The following is a 14,156-nucleotide window of genomic DNA, read 5'->3' on the forward strand; positions in this document are numbered from 1 at the left end:
CTGCTGTTGTCTGATGTTTACAGAACAAGTTTGTCTTGTTTCCTATTAAGTAGTATACTTTTGTATACTTCTTGAAGAAAACAAAATAAAAAGGAGTTTACATACTGTATCTGCCTTCTTACATTCATCAATATAAATGTAGCAATGTGCAGTAATAAAAAAAGGATGCAATGCATCGTGATGCATCATGATGCATCGTAACATCGAATTGAATCGAATCGTTAACTTAATAATCGGAATCGAATCGAATTTAGGAACTAGTGAAGATTCACACCTCTAGTACTAAGACCGTCGGAAAACTAAATAAAACGTGGAATGTCCCTTTAAAGCCCATCTCAGATAGGATTTTAAAAAAGACAACATTTGAGTACCTTTTGAGTACCATACAACAAGTTTTAATTAGGGCTGGAACAACGCGTTGATGCAAAATATGCGCGACGATTCCTCAGACCCAAAATGGCGGCCTGTAGAATAGCAGCAACGCAAGTGGCTCCAATCCACGCCGGTTTCACACAGCAAGTGTGAGCAGTGCGTAAGCGTCACGTTTTTTTTTTCAGCGCCAATGTTAACAAGCATGCACCCCACAGCGTGAGCTCCCGGCGCTGTAGCAGCAGTGCTTCGATTGTTTCTGCGTCATTTCTATTTTTGCTGCGCTGCTCACGCTTAATTAAAGCTATCCTTCGCCGTGTGTGTGTGTGTGTGTGTCTCTGAAGGGTTTTTCTCCTTCTATAAGGTTTCCCACAGGGTTTTTATCCTAGGGGGATTTTTCATCCCATGGAGAGTCAGCCAACATTGCCTTAACTTTCCTGTATACGTTACATTATTACTACTCTCTCTTATATGGTTTATTCTTAGCCGCTGTATTCTGCTTCTTATATTATCTATATAAAGCTGATTTGAAACAATTAATAATTGTGAAAAGCGCTATATAAATAAAATTGAATAAAACGTAACAGTGTTTGTTTATGGTTTAAATGCTTGTGGATTGACGTGGAAAAGTGTAATTTTACTATAAAATAATGAATGTGATGCCAAGTGTGTTTTAAACAGTCATGACTTTGAGCAATTTAACAGAAAGCAATGAAATATGTAAAAACACACTGTTACCAGTAGACTGCGCTTTCATTCACTCTCTGCCCAGCATTAAATTAGTCCTCATCTATCTTAACAAACTTAAGCGAAAAAGATGTAATAATTATAGACTTATGAAGCACATACATTGTGTTTATATATGTCGTTAAATGGACTAGAACAGCACGAAAGCAATGTGGATTGAACAAATCAAGTTACAATAATTACACTGACCATCAAAAGCACATTGAACAGGTTTTGCTCATAAATGCATGTAAATTAAAGTAATGTAAACTTCAGATTTTTATACTGTTACTAAACTGCACAGTATGCACTGCAAATGCTTTATTGAATGCTACCTCTGGCTAAGAATGCATTACTTTGCAATTGTATAGTCTTTTTATTTTGAAATTTTAAGAGCAATAAACACATACTGAAATTTTTCCATTCAGATATGTAAATCAACATGGATAAATTGCTATTAGTTAAATTAATGGGGAGATAATAGAGAATCGAATTGAAGTCGAATCGGACTGCTAAAATGAATCATTAGATTAATCGATGCATACAAAATAAAAAAACTCAAAATATAGATTTATATATAACCTTATTTCTCGAAGTTAAAACCCGTTATACGAAGCAGTTCACTGATCAGAAAGGCTGTTAGTCTTTTGTTTTACTTTAAAGATTATCATAAAAATAACATTCATAAAATAAAGCTAAGGCTATAATTAGTCAACTGCTTTAGCTAAAATAAGTACTGAAATACTCAATTCTTGTTATTTCCCTCTTTGTTTATATTTAGAAGCCTGCCACAAGATACACCCCACAACTTTGCAGACTACGGTAGAAGGCTGCATTGCTGATACTTTAAGATATGCCCCTCACAGAAGCACTCAGGTGAGTGAAAGGATGTAAAGTACTACCATTTTAGAGACTAAAGCATTGTCTGTCAAAGTGGGTTACACTTTACATGCAACTATGTACTTGGCCATTTTCAGGCCCAATGATATTTGAAAACCATGATATTTGTGAGCCGTAATTCATAAGTAGTACACCAACCCTATGCGTGCTGTTTGCTGTGAGGGTTTTAGTGATAGAAAGCACAAACCATTTGATATTCAATAAAACTTACTGCAGAGTTAAAGGGATAGTTTACCCAAAAATGAAATTTTTGTTCTTTATTTACTCACTGTCATGTTGTTCTAAACCTGTATGAATTTCTTGATGAACAGAATAGAAGATATTTTGAGGAATGTACCATTTATGTGTTCTCCAAATTGTAAAGAGGAGCCTCACCTAGCCTCTGAAGGAAGTGACTTGGAAAGACCAGTCCTGCCAAGGAAGTATCCTTGCCATTGAGAAACGGCAAGAATTTTCCAACCAGTTAATCAGCACGTGACAAATAGCCTAGAAATCTAGACGCACCCTAGCGGCCGCAAAATATATTTGCTGCCAGGGTTTAGTCTAGGCTCTCACAATTCACTTAACAGCTCCAAAAACCAAAATTTGGTCAGGCCAATCACATCGTGTGTAGCGTCTGTGGGGCGGGCTTAACATGATGACGACAGAGCTGCCTGCGACGGTTCCTACTTGAAAACAAAGAATGGCTGCGGCTGCTGGCGAACAGCTTTCTTTTGAAGCGGCTTTGGCCGCGACTCTGGAGGACTTAGACTTATGTTTTTCTTTGAGAGAAGAGCAAATAACCCTACTGAAGTCCTTTTTAAGCAAGAAAGATGTGTTTGGAGTTTTGCCGACTGGTTACGGTAAAAGTTTGATATGGGGAAACGCAGGGGACTCATACGTCACCTTCTTCGTTGCTCTGATTGGTCATAGCGCTATCCTATTGCGTACAGAGGCATTTTGAGGGACAACCTTATATCCCGCCCCTTGCATTGAGACGTTTGTGTGAAGAGTTGCCAGACCTTACATCTTGATGTAGGTCTGGCTAACCAGGCTACGTGACAAACCCAGTGATACTGATATCACCGGGTGGGCGGGGCTTATACATTTGTATGCAGACGTGCACATTTTACGTTCACTTTTGAATTAGACGCAACTGTTTAAATGCAGTGCTTGCGTACGCTGCTTTAAATTTCTTATGAATCCGCGTGCAATGTGAGTGCAACAGCTGGTTTAATTAAGTACTTGAGTCAATGTGTGCAGATGCTTCTGACCTAAATCCGCCAGTCCCAAGCAGAGCAACCGGCGGCTACTCCGTAAAGCGCTGCTTGAATGATGGGTTTATTATTATTCTTAAAGAAAAACAAAACAAAACTCTCGCTTATATTAAACATTATATATGTATATTATAACAAATACGAGTAAGAACATGTCTTCTGCCATTGTCTGGTCAGTCAGCTCGCCTTGCACACTCTGACGGCGCATTCACACGGGGGTCAGCATTAACGCTTCCCATTCACTTTAATGGATGACGTCATGCGTTGCAGAACTGAATTGTGGATCCGTCGACGCCGCGTCAGTGCCGTTGCTCGCGGCAGAAGTTCAACTTTTCAAGCGGCAACGCGTGCGTCAGCCAATCAGATTGCCTTATGCAAATTACCTAGACAGAGCCAGCCAATGACGTTTATGTAAGAAGAGAGCATGTGTAGCGGCCACTGTGATTGGCTGTTGGCCACGCTTCAGACAAGCCTTCCGTTTAACGCTTGCACCCCGTGTGAATGTACAGTGACAGTAAATGAAATCAGACACTGGCTGCTCTATAAAGTGACGCGCGCTCTGCTCAGCAAATGTTAATGTTTGCGCTCTGTAACGAAACTAAATGATTAAATTACAAGAAAATATCAAAACAACGATGAAAGACGGTACCGCGGTGGGCAAGTGATCTAACCGGTGAGAGGCTGAAGCACCGTGTATTACAGCCTAAATGGAATGTAATGGGTACCGTCAATGTGTGCTTACCATCATTTATCAAACTATCTTCTTCATCATTTATCACAATACTTCCATAATATGTTTTCTTCTATGGAAGTCAATGGACACTATATGCTGTGAGTTTATCATCATTTCTCAAAATATCTTCTTTTTTGTTCATCATAAATAAATTCATACAAGTTTAGAACAACATGAAAATGAGTAAATGATGACAGATTTTTCATTTTATAGTGACCTATCCCTTTAAGGAGATCTCACTTGACTATGTGGCGCAAAAGTTAACGATCAATTCACATGCGTTTACAAGAGGAATGCTCTGACTTTTTACAAGTTTTCTAATGCGGTGTAAATAAACAAAGTAAATTGATTAGTGTTATTATAGCAAAATAAAAAAAGGTGATTTAAAATTTGAAATGATTTACTAAATAAAGGTTAGTATATCACACATACTAAAGTGCAGAAATATGAAAACATCTTTTGATTTAAGGCGGGCGTACACGGTGCGATTTTTGCTGTCGTAGGAGCTCGCATGCCTTTTTTTTCCTCAGGAGCAAATCGTTCATGCTCGTATGGTCGCGGCTCGCACCGTGTGAGAGCAATTACGAGCCGAGCAGATAACGAGCACCTTACCTCCCGATAATTTTTAAACATGTCAAAAAAGTTCGGGAGCTGTCGGTATAAATAGTGTTGGTGCGGGTGAACGAGACGACCAGGCAAAGCACTTGAAATTGACCAATCAGAATGTACAAAACACAGAAGAAGAAAGCCAAATGTGGCACTGCTACCTCAAATCTGGACGACAACTCTATAGCTGGCTATGTTTCGCGCACACACACACACACGGTGACCGGACATCATGACAAATATGACAGGTCCTTTCAGTGACGACCGCTTGATCAGCTTCTTTGCCTGAAAAACCTGTCATACACGCTTTTGTTATGTCCGGTCACAGCTTTGGATGTGTGCGGAAACAGGAGAGAGTGTAGATTAGGCTATAAGGGCTACCACAATGCATAAAACGAGGGCTACTTTTGATATAAAAACTTTTTTGTTTTACTTTGTAATACTGTTGATTTTTCTTTACTTGTTAATGTTTTATCATTAATTACAATCTAAACATAAAATAAGCCAACTAAAATATGTAATAAATAAATATAAAAAGCTGACTCCGTGCAGAGACCACTGGTTTAAGCAGTACAAGATGTACAAAGAATGTCGCAATTTTTCTGTAATCCAAGCTGTGCCAAAGTCGCTGTAGTACAGTTTATAAATGAATGGATATTGAAAGGGCTGTCGCGACAGAGAAAAAGCAACGGAATGTCCATGTTTAATAGGCTATAAGATATGCATTTATTGTTTTACACTTTATACACGTATAATAAATGCAAAATAAATTGTCAACGAACAAGAGACTACATTAAACATGATGATCATACGCGGAGACGACGTTTTCCACATTATTATGGAGCTTCTGCTTTAACAAGTGAGCTTAAACGATTTTGTTAGGTACTACTTTTTACCCACACATATATATATATATATACAAAGAAACGCATGATATAGCCCAATGTAAGTTGTTATGCCTTAGCTTGTTCTGAAATGATGAGAATATTTAAATTACTAAAAATGTAGGCTATCTCTGAAACTTTATTTAAATAATGTTTCATTTGTTTTCATACTATATTGCTATGTATTAATTTACATAGACCTACTGAGAAAATGCCATATATTAATATGCCATGCCTTCTGTATGGCATTTATTTTGTGCAGTTAGAGGAGCACAAATGCTGCGGACTCACTTTTACTTGAAGACACCGCATTAATATTTGGCTGTAGATGTATTGTCTTAATAATTTAATCATAAAGGGAAAGACGTGTTACGTTGCGTTTACCTCATTGCTCCTCATTCTGCATTTACAAATAAATAATTAGGCCCACTGAATTTGTTTTTAAACAGTCATATTTATAAAAAAAGCAACAATATATGTAACATTAATACTAGCAATATAGATATTTACTTGGCACTACAATCATGATATATTAGGACGGTAAAACGGCATATGCGCTAGCACGAAAAACCACTGCCAGAGAAATTCCTTCACCGCCACAGCACTAGACTTATATTGCAATTTCGGAATGCATTAACAGAAATACAAAAGAACAGAAATTCCAGGCTGTTTTCTGCACTTAAGCCAATATCTTTGCCGTACTCTTCTTGGGGTTTTTTTTTGTACATTCTGCCACTCACAGGTGCGAAAATGCTTACGACAGAATTTGTCAAATCCTACAGTAAAATCTTGTCTCGTGTTGCTGCGTACGAATTATTTTCCCATAAACTCACTCGTGTCGTGTGCGAGAGCTCACGACGTTCCGACCGTCAGAATTCACACCGTGTACGCTCAGCTTTACAGAATAGACACATGCTATGAAATATGTGGACTGCACTTTTTAAAAGCCTGGTGAATTTTACTAGAAATACACATCTTACTGATAACATTACACAGAAAGTGTAGAAAAATATTTAAAGTAGGGGACTCTTTAAAGTATTTAATAATGAGTTCATACAATGAGTTGGGTGATAAAATAATAATGTATGATGGTGAAAGCCTTTTATTATACACACATTCTCTCACTTGTTCAAATGTCACATAATCTCTCTCTTTCTTTATCTCTCGCAGGCATGCGCATACTCTATCTAAACAGTCGCACACTTTTTTTTTGGGTTCATGATAATTTTTCAGTTGAATCACATCATGGTTTGTTTGAAACTTGTTTATACACTAAAGTATGGATATCAAAAACAAACTCTGTAGTTAATTTTGAGAAATTGTTAAAAGTTGTGAAAAGTTGACACAACGTATAAGTTAAAAAACTTATAAAAGATTCTCAAGTCTTTCATTTTCTATGCAGGTGGATGATGGAGAACCACAAGAGGGGAGTGGGCCAGAGGCCAGTTCTGCTGGCTCTTAATTTATCAGTTTATTTAAGTTTAATTAGACCTTTTCAATGTTGGTTGTTTTTTTTAAAGGTTAAATTGTTTTAGTTCTTTCATTTACTCAAGTTTTATTGTTGACATGTCGATTTTGTAATATAAAAAAGATGTTAATGATTGTTTCTTTATGGTAAAATTATGTTTTAGTTCGTAGTAGTTTTTTTATTCTGTTGTATTGCCTATTTTATTTTAAAGGACAAAAATGTTACTATTAAAGTCATTTTTGATTCTAACAAATTTTAGTGTGTCATGTTATTACATTCTGGAAACAAAATATTTTTTAACAAATATTTTTAGTTAAGATCTCTTTAGATATTGACTTTAAGAGGGGCATTCTGGGGAACAAACTATCCACTGAAAAATGTTTTATGAATGTTACATCAATAGGCCTATTACCAAACATGTTCAGATTCTGAATGTTTAAATGGAATGTTTTCCTACCTTTTAAAAGAATGTTCTAGCAATATTACCACTTAAACGTGTTCAGAATGTTTTGAGATGTTTTTCGAACCAAGCAGAAAACATTCGGGGAACTTAAATAAAACTACCCGCAAAAATGTTATGGGAATGTCAGGGTGTAATGTTGTAGCAATATTACCAGTTAAATGTCTTCAGAATTTTGTAATGGAATGTTTTCCGAACCTTGTAGAAAACATTCGGGGAACTGAAATAAAACTACCCGCAAAAAACCTTCTGGGAATGTTAGGGTGTAATGTTCTAGCGATATGGCCACTGAAACGTCTTCAGAATGTTATAATGGAATGTTTTCCGAACCTAGTAGAGAACATTCGGGGAACTGAAATAAAACTACCCGCAAAAAAACTTCTGGGAATGTTAGGGTGTAATGTTCTAGCGATATGGCCACTGAAACGTCTTCAGAATGTTATAATGGAATGTTTTCCGAACCTAGTAGAGAACATTCGGGGAACTGAAATAAAACTACCCGCAAAAAACCTTCTGGGAATGTTAGGGTGTAATGTTCTAGCGATATGGCCACTGAAACGTCTTCAGAATGTTATAATGGAATGTTTTCCGAACCTTGTAGAGAACATTCGGGGAACTGAAATAAAACTACCCGCAAAAAACCTTCTGGGAATGTTAGGGTGTAATGTTCTAGCGATATGGCCACTGAAACGTCTTCAGAATGTTATAATGGAATGTTTTCCGAACCTAGTAGAGAACATTCGGGGAACTGAAATAAAACTACCCGCAAAAAACCTTCTTGGAATGTTAGGGTGTAATGTTCTAGCGATATGGCCACTGAAACGTCTTCAGAATGTTATAATGGAATGTTTTCCGAACCTAGTAGAGAACATTCGGGGAACTGAAATAAAACTACCCGCAAAAAACCTTCTGGGAATGTTAGGGTGTAATGTTCTAGCGATATGGCCACTGAAACGTCTTCAGAATGTTATAATGGAATGTTTTCCGAACCTAGTAGAGAACATTCGGGGAACTGAAATAAAACTACCCGCAACAAACCTTCTGGGAATGTTAGGGTGTAATGTTCTAGCGATATGGCCACTGAAACGTCTTCAGAATGTTATAATGGAATGTTTTCCGAACCTAGTAGAGAACATTCGGGGAACTGAAATAAAACTACCCGCAAAAAACCTTCTGGGAATGTTAGGGTGTAATGTTCTAGCGATATGGCCACTGAAACGTCTTCAGAATGTTATAATGGAATGTTTTCCGAACCTTGTAGAGAACATTCGGGGAACTGAAATAAAACTACCCGCAAAAAACCTTCTGGGAATGTTAGGGTGTAATGTTCTAGCGATATGGCCACTGAAACGTCTTCAGAATGTTATAATGGAATGTTTTCCGAACCTAGTAGAGAACATTCGGGGAACTGAAATAAAACTACCCGCAAAAAACCTTCTTGGAATGTTAGGGTGTAATGTTCTAGCGATATGGCCACTGAAACGTCTTCAGAATGTTATAATGGAATGTTTTCCGAACCTAGTAGAGAACATTCGGGGAACTGAAATAAAACTACCCGCAAAAAACCTTCTGGGAATGTTAGGGTGTAATGTTCTAGCGATATGGCCACTGAAACGTCTTCAGAATGTTATAATGGAATGTTTTCCGAACCTAGTAGAGAACATTCGGGGAACTGAAATAAAACTACCCGCAACAAACCTTCTGGGAATGTTAGGGTGTAATGTTCTAGCGATATGGCCACTGAAACGTCTTCAGAATGTTATAATGGAATGTTTTCCGAACCTAGTAGAGAACATTCGGGGAACTGAAATAAAACTACCCGCAAAAAACCTTCTGGGAATGTTAGGGTGTAATGTTCTAGCGATATGGCCACTGAAACGTCTTCAGAATGTTATAATGGAATGTTTTCCGAACCTAGTAGAGAACATTCGGGGAACTGAAATAAAACTACCCGCAAAAAACCTTCTGGGAATGTTAGGGTGTAATGTTCTAGCGATATGGCTACTGAAACGTCTTCAGAATGTTATAATGGAATGTTTTCCGAACCTAGTAGAGAACATTCGGGGAACTGAAATAAAACTACCCGCAAAAAACCTTCTGGGAATGTTAGGGTGTAATGTTCTAGCGATATGACCACTGAAACGTCTTCAGAATGTTATAATGGAATGTTTTCCGAACCTAGTAGAGAACATTCGGGGAACTGAAATAAAACTACCCGCAAAAAACCTTCTGGGAATGTTAGGGTGTAATGTTCTAGCGATATGACCACTGAAACGTCTTCAGAATGTTATAATGGAATGTTTTCCGAACCTAGTAGAGAACATTCGGGGAACTGAAATAAAACTACCCGCAAAAAACCTTCTGGGAATGTTAGGGTGTAATGTTCTAGCGATATGGCCACTGAAACGTCTTCAGAATGTTATAATGGAATGTTTTCCGAACCTAGTAGAGAACATTCGGGGAACTGAAATAAAACTACCCGCAAAAAACCTTCTGGGAATGTTAGGGTGTAATGTTCTAGCGATATGGCCACTGAAACGTCTTCAGAATGTTATAATGGAATGTTTTCCGAACCTTGTAGAAAACATTCGGGGAACTGAAATAAAACTACCCGCAAAAAACCTTCTGGGAATGTTAGGGTGTAATGTTCTAGCGATATGGCCACTGAAACGTCTTCAGAATGTTATAATGGAATGTTTTCCGAACCTAGTAGAGAACATTCGGGGAACTGAAATAAAACTACCCGCAAAAAACCTTCTTGGAATGTTAGGGTGTAATGTTGTAGCGATATGGCCACTGAAACGTCTTCAGAATGTTATAATGGAATGTTTTCCGAACCTAGTAGAGAACATTCGGGGAACTGAAATAAAACTACCCGCAAAAAACCTTCTGGGAATGTTAGGGTGTAATGTTCTAGCGATATGGCCACTGAAACGTCTTCAGAATGTTATAATGGAATGTTTTCCGAACCTAGTAGAGAACATTCGGGGAACTGAAATAAAACTACCCGCAAAAAACCTTCTGGGAATGTTAGGGTGTAATGTTCTAGCGATATGGCCACTGAAACGTCTTCAGAATGTTATAATGGAATGTTTTCCGAACCTAGTAGAGAACATTCGGGGAACTGAAATAAAACTACCCGCAAAAAACCTTCTGGGAATGTTAGGGTGTAATGTTCTAGCGATATGGCCACTGAAACGTCTTCAGAATGTTATAATGGGATGTTTTCCGAACCTAGTAGAGAACATTCGGGGAACTTAAAGAAAACTACCCGCTAAAAACATTTCTGCAACATTGCATAAAAACATTCTCGGTACGTTCTCAGAACTAAAAATTTCTAGCTGGGAAGCCAGAGAGATGTTTTAGTGTCCTCTGCAGGCTCAAAAATTGTCTCTGTTCCACAATGACTCAAAACAGACTTAACCATGTTGCTATTTGTCATGCCCATCAGGATAATTTGACTTACTGGAGTCAATTTGCAAGGAATTTATGGCTGCAAATGACCAGAGGAAAAAAACGTTTTGGTTCTTTTGCCTAGGGCAGCGTTTTTCAACCTTTTGTATGCCACGGCACGTTTGACACTTAAAATTGTTATGTTATTTATGTTAAAATCTTATTTATCTACAAAACTGGATGATTAGGCATACATTTAAAAAAATGGATATTTATCAGTTAATTACTGCCATTCTAAATGTGTTTTCCTTTATTTTTACAAATTTATCTTTTTAGTAGAATAAAGTATGTTGGTGAATGTTTTGCAGTGTAGTTAATTTATGATATTTAATTAATTTAAAAGTTAATTTATATATTTCTGCTTATACCATAAACGGATCAATCAGGTTTCCCAATGTTGAACTCATCCTACCCCCCTGGTTCAAACTTGAAAACAACTTGCACTGACATTTTTTAAAAAGGGATGTTGGTTAAAATAAGTTATATTTCCTAATTAAACTAAGCCCTTGTCCTGGCTTAAGCTAATCCCTGTCCGGGAAACCACTCCTTAGTGAACCAAACAGTATGCGTTGCTTGGATTCAACCTCATCCACCAGTAACTCAATTTCTCTGTTTGTTATGCTCCTCTTTTTCACTCTCTTTGCCATTATTGCGGTGAGGAAAAAAGCACAACCACGTGACTTATGAAGGGAGGTGTTTTCACCATATGGTTCATTGGAGGCGTTTCCGAATGCAAATGACCATGAACGTTCACGAGCAAGGTGCTTAAGAACACACAGGATTTGTCAGCAAGGGTTGTGTGCGTAAGAACCACGTGCTCTATGGCAAGCCGTTTTAACTTTTATTCGTTAAGTTCTTGATATCAACAATTCAATTTTCACTAGTTAAAATTGTAATTCTTGTTATCAGATATTACATTTCTACTAGTATCAATGGCAATTCTTGATATCAGCAATTACATTCCCACTAGTATGTTAATTCTTGATACCAGCAATTTAATTATTGATATCAACAATTACATTTCCACTAGTAACAATGTTAATTCTTGATATCAGCAATTTAATTATTGATATCAACAATTCAATTCTTGATATCAACAATTCAATTCTTGATATCAACAATTAAGTTATTGATATCTGTAATTGTATTTTCACTAGTGAAATGTCACCATAGGTTGCCATCAGGGGTGAAAATTTCATCTAAATGTTGGGGGGGACAATAAACATAAAATATTTCAAGAACAATTTTTGAAGGGGACACCAATAATCCAGGCAAAATTGTACTTGCAAGGAAATGTGTACAGATAGAAAACGTTTCTCTTTCTCTATGAACGGACGCAAATGTAATTTTAATATACATGAATGCAGAGGTGGAAAGAGTAATAAAATATTCCACTTAAGTAAAAGTAAAGTTAATAATATTTGACTTAAGTAAAAGTTACTGGTCTGAAAATACTCATGTAAAAGTAAAAAGTCATTTTAATTTTACTCAGAGTAAAAAGTTACTTTTTTACAGCGGGAAGAGGTTTCTAGTATAGTTCAAAAAGGACAGGAAATATAAATCTCAAACTAGTTGTTTTTTATTGTAGGAACATCTTTAAAAGTGCAATAACAAAAAGTTTATAAAATAAAAAGCTTTTTTATAACTAAGAAGCAGTTATGGAATTATTTAATGATTTTTACAGGTGAGTTATGCACTTTTGAAGCAAAAATAATATGATTCAGCAGCTAGTAAATACAATCACTATAGTAAGGTGTAATTGATGTATTGCTGGTAACATACATTATTTTATTAAACTATATACCTAGTTTAAATGAGCATATCATGAGATGAGTGCCATAATACTTTTATCCTTTACACGTTTATTGTATAGCTTCCCTGACCTGTGTACCCGATGTCTTTCAATCTCTCTCTCTCTTGCTCTCTCTCTCTCTCTCTCTGCAATGTCTAATGACCTGCGCATTCCCGAGGACGTTCTTAAGTTGTTTGACTTGACGCGAAGCTGCTAGTAGACCTCGAAAGGTTATGCGCATGTTTTAAAAACGTGTCGTGCAAATTAGCGCTAAAAACCCGGTCGGCAATTCAAGAGCTTGAATGAAACAATCGCTTCGCGTCAATGGCCAGGGGTTTCTTTCATAAGAATTGAATTGAGGGTCTGCATTAGCCCGCGCCTGTCTCGTCCCTCTCCATGGTTCTTTTTGCGCGTTCCCCGCCCATCAATCAATCATCCGTGGCGCTTCTTGCTTTTTATTTTATTTTTTACTCAGTAACGGATATGATTTAAAATGTAGCGAAGTAGCCTACTATACTTTAAACAAAACATACTTAAGTAAAAGTAAAGGTACACATTACAAACTACTCAAAAAAGTAAAAGTACACACAAAAAACCCAATTACAGCAACGTGAGCAAATGTAATTTGTTACTTTCAGCTCTGCCTCACCTCTGCATGAATGCACAAAAATGTTTTCTTGTTCGTTTATCTGCTTCTGTTCTCATAAAACGAAATATGTTCATGTTTATATGTCCAAATAGACCAGTTTTAAAACATATGAGGTTAAACTGATAAGTGGTGGGAACATTGGTTTGTAGGTATATAGCTGATTAACGCGTCGGCTCCGTATACACTTCTCAACCACCCGACTGCATGTGTGGCGCTGACAGTGGACCAAACCACTGTGAGGCAAGGGAGGGGGAATCCAAATGTTTACAACGTTTTTGTTGTTGCTCCGTTTGCATTTGTATTGTTTTACTTCTTACACATCTATTTTAAGTATTATAAGTCATTAAATTATTTTCAATACACATATTTTAAGGATATTTTAGGGGGGGACAACCCCCAGATAGGGGGGGTCCTGTCCCCCCCGGGATTTCCGCCTATGGTTGCCATTCAAATTCAATTGTTGATATCAAGAATTACATTTTCACTAGTAACAATGGTAATTCTTGATATCAACAATTCAATTCTTGATATCAACAATCGAGTTCTTGATATCAAGAATTCAATAGTTACTAGTTAAAATGTTAAGTCTTGATATCAATAATTCGATTGTCACTAGTGACAATTTCAATTTCTGATATCATGAATGGGATTGTTACTAAGAAAGCCATTTTAGATATCTGAAATGATATTGATATCAGAAATACAATTTCAGAAAACAGAAATGAACACTGTTACTAGTGACAATCGAATTATTGTTATCAAGAATTAACATTTTAACTAGTAACAATTGAATTCTTGATATCAAGAACTCGATTGTTGATATCAATAATTTAATTCTTGATATCAAGAATTGAATTATT

This window comes from Misgurnus anguillicaudatus, chromosome 12 (assembly GCF_027580225.2).
Source record: "Misgurnus anguillicaudatus chromosome 12, ASM2758022v2, whole genome shotgun sequence".
Lineage (NCBI taxonomy): Eukaryota > Metazoa > Chordata > Actinopteri > Cypriniformes > Cobitidae > Misgurnus > Misgurnus anguillicaudatus.